The 4,259-nt window shown below is 33.7% G+C and overlaps 1 pseudogene; it reads right to left on the bottom strand.

Moving 5' to 3' along the window:
- Nucleotides 1–435: 435 nt before the first annotated feature.
- On the bottom strand, nt 436–1,756 carry LOC131179271 (protein EXORDIUM-like 5; annotated as a pseudogene).
- Between the last annotated feature and the right edge of the window lie 2,503 nt (nt 1,757–4,259).

The raw sequence follows: 4,259 nt of genomic DNA on the forward strand, positions 1-4,259 counted from the left end.
AATTAAATGAAACTTGGGTGAAATTAAATATTTTGCCTAGCATTAAGTGGTGCTAAATTATTCACTCCTTCATAATCCCAAGTTAAAGAAAATGAAAATCTAAAATGACCATTCTTATTATCAATTTCAGGTTTCAGGGAAGATTACATTGAATTGAATTCCAGAAATCAGCTAGGTTCCTATCAATGTAAAACATTGAAATGCAATAATATAAATTATAAATAAAATATATTGCTACGAAAGGAAAAATCTCATATCAACACTGTTCACCCTCTTTATTTATACAACTAAACTAACTATAAATTAAAAAAAAAAATAAAGAAATAAAGAAATGAAAAAGATGATAAATCTCATCTTATCCTTCCTATCTCCGATCTCCCCACCCCCATAATTTTTTTTTTTTTTTTTTAAATTTTTGCAAATCCAGCTATGTCATTTGCTTCCATCAAACTCAAGATTCAAGAGCATAGAGAAATAAATATTTTGCAAGATCCTAGAAAAGACCTCTAATCCATAGCATTAGGGCCAGCACAGGCCTTCAACTCAGGGCTCCAAATCCACTGCACCAAAAACTTCCTTCCTCTCCCACCATACATGTTAAAAGTCCTTCCTTGCTTGTCCCTCATCACCTGCCCTATGTATCCTCCACCCCCACCTGTTCCATACAACCCTTCACACAAATCTCCAATCTCTGTTGGTGCTGTGGGGTCTTCCCCTGCATACCAAGCGTTTACTAATGGGTTCGAAGATAGCTCTGCAAGTTCATGCCCTATGACGCTGATCATTCCGTCCACACCCACATCACCATTCGGCGCTTTCAACGCCCCAGGCCCACCTCCTCCCATGTATCCCGGGATTGCAAAAGGATAGGCGCAAACGTCGGGGCACTGTTTCCCTGAATTTCCCACCCAAGCGTATGGTAAAGTGTAGCCCACCATAGATGGGAATGTGAAGTAATGGAACCCACAAACAGCTCGACAAAAGTCCTGTACGGTCACGTCCTGCGCAGTGAGGATCAGATAGATCCCATTCTTGTGATCCACCGGGAAAGGAGCAGATTTCACGGCTGTGGCAATCACTTGCTGGATGGAAAGACGAGTCAAGTGGGCCCCATGAGAGTAGGCCTTATCGGTGTATTCGCCAGCGATGAGGACAGAACGAGAGACATTGGCGCCAGTTTGATCTGTGTAAAGAGAAACAGTGCGCCACCATTCGGAGACGGTATTTAGCAGCAGCAGTGGCGGGAGAGATGGAATTGATGAAGTCCTTGATGAGGAGCTTTTGGGAAGCAGCCCAACGACCATACCAGATGAGGTAAATGTTGATGGGGGAGGAAGAGAGGACTGGGCCCATGTGGTAGCGGAGCTGGACCAAGTCGGAAGACCCCTCGAATTTGTTGGATGAGGAGAGGGTTCTGGGGGGAAGCTTTGGGTTGATGTGCTCTGGCTTAGTGTTTAAGGTCTGTAGTTGCAGTGGATTTGAAGAAGTGGAAGCATAGACATAGCTGCAGCTAAAGAATATAGAGAAGCCAAGAAAGCAAAGCAAGAAATGGGGCTTTGACATTCTGAACAGTGGTGGCGGGGGCGGCGGCGTTGGTGGTGGTGGTGGTGGTGGTGACTGGTGAGTGATGAGGGAGTGAGGAACACAGATGGGGTATATAAAGGAAGGAGAGGTTAGAGGAAAATGGGGCAAATGGGAAGGGAAATGGGCTGGAGACAGCTGCAACTTGTGGGCACACTTCACTTTTGAGAGTCCTCTCTCTCTCTCTCTCTCTCTCTCTCTCATGTTTTGTTTGTTGGGCGAGTTTTCCCATTTTAATTTATGGTCTTGTTCTTTGGTTTATCAAGTTTAAATCTTACTTGCCTAATATAATAGCAAATAATTAATTTTATAATTTAGGATTTGAATAGATAAATTTATAGGAAAAAAAAATTTAAATAAGTCTTTTAACTTTTTTAAGAAGGTTAAATAAGTCTAATTTAATTTTTTTAATCAAATAAATTCAAAAGTTTATATTTAAGGTCAAATTAGCTTTTTTTAGTTAAAATAATATTTTTTCAAATTTTTAATAATTAAATATTAATTTTATAATTTAAATATTAAAAATGATTCATTTTTAAAAATTAAAAAGAAAATCCTAAAAAAATATGTTTGGAATTGAAATCTCATTTTTTGTTCACCTTCTCCTCATTCTCTTCTTCTTCTTCTTTGACTATCAAAAATCTAGCCAATCAATCCAAACAAATCTAAAAATTTAGCAAAATTTCAGAAAAACCAAAAAATTTCATTTAATATTCAAACTTTTGAGTTTTAGAAAACCTATTCAACATCAGATAAATCTCTCGAATATGAATAAGAATTTTCATTGTACATATCCTCTTCTATAGAAAATCAATTTGTTCAATTTACAATGTCACTGACTCTATTTAGGCTCACTAAATCAGAGTTATTATTGATGATAACACCAATGTTGAAATCTTCTAGATGGATGATGAATCTATAAAGTAATGGAGGGAGTTTTCATTTTTTTGGTGGGAAAAAAATTGGGATGTTGCTAAAGTTGTGAAGTGGGTTTGGAGAGGAGGGCTGGCGAAAGCTGAAGGGTAGTGAATCTACTGCCTCATCTGTTTCAATGAGAGATGTTTGCTACGAATGAGGAGATGTGTTGTCAATAGGACTTAGTCATTCGGAAAAGAAGGTCCTGTTAGGATTAAAAAACAAAATTTTAACGAAAGAGATAAAACCTAAAGGGTTGATTACTTGATTTTCTAAGTTGATGTTCACGATTGATTTTTTAATCTTGGTGCTATTGTGTTGTTGCAATTTTTCTGGAATTTATTGCAATTAACAAATGTGTGTTGTTCTTGGTGTGTTCTCATGCAGTTGCAATTTTTCTAGGTTTTGATTCAATTTGTGAATTTTTGGATTGTGTACTTATAATTTTGGATATTTTTTCTTATTTTTTAGTTTTTTATTTTAATTAAAAAAATAAATAATTTTAATATTAGAAAATTAGAGAAATTAATAATTTAATAATAAAAAATATTGTTTTATTAAGTCAAGATTAGTTTGGACTTAATTTGAAAGTTATGGGGTTTTTTTGAGCCAAAAGTTCATTATGGGCTTATTTGGTCGGTGGGTGAAAGTGTAGGGACTTATTTGGTCATTTTTCCATAAATTTATTTATTGTGTATATTTAGGTGAATTTATTTGTTGAGATATTAAAATTGACTATTTAATTTTTTACTATATTTGATTTCAATGAGTTCTATAAAATTTTGTATAATTCAAATAAATTATGGCTCGATGGACAAAATATGTAATATTCCCTACTCAGTCTACAGTGTAGCCGAGCAAGACGTGCTACATTCGGTATCGGAGCATCCTATTTTATCTTACTTTATCCCTTTAATAATTTTGAACTCGTTATATTTTAAAATAAATTATATTCTAAGGAGAAACTGACGGAGTTTCCCCTATTTTATTGCCGTTTGGCGTGTCTCGCTATTTATCTGTTTAAAAATTTCATATAAATTTTTAATAAAATAATACATAATCGCATTATCATCATCTCAAATTCAATTCTTGCAACTAACATTCATGCGTATCCATTCATACTCAATTCATATATCAAAATTCTCAAATTTTATTAATTTATATGATTTACAAACTAATTATATAAATTCATAATTCACAAGATATACAAATTAATTGCATATGAAAAAGCCAAATTATAAATTTTACATCACATGCATATTAAGTACATTTTCATAATTTACACTTCAACATAGTAACTAATTATAATGTGCAAAATACATAATGTGACATATATGGGTCTTATCTACATGCATTGCTGAGGAGGTGACAACCTTGGACACTTTACAGATTCGGACTCCAAAATCCCAGTCTAATGTCCACTAGGTTTTATCTTCAGTACCTACACGAGGAAACAATCCATCGCGCTAAGCATTTTCGCTAGTGGTGCAATAATATAACAAGGAAAGACTATACAAATGAAAAGAGAAATGAAGCATAATTTGGATACTCAAGAATTAATTTAATTTCATATAAACTCTCTAATATTAACTATTTTTTTATCATAATTTGTTCCTCTTTAGTAGTGCTTAGTTCATAAATTTACAGTTATAATATATAATATACAAAATTTCTAAAAATATTAAATTTATGTTCATATTGTATGGAAAGATGCATTTGTAATATTTATTTAAGTTATATTTATTTTGCTAATCTTCTTATCA

This window comes from Hevea brasiliensis, chromosome 1 (assembly GCF_030052815.1).
Source record: "Hevea brasiliensis isolate MT/VB/25A 57/8 chromosome 1, ASM3005281v1, whole genome shotgun sequence".
Taxonomy (NCBI): Eukaryota; Viridiplantae; Streptophyta; class Magnoliopsida; order Malpighiales; family Euphorbiaceae; genus Hevea; species Hevea brasiliensis.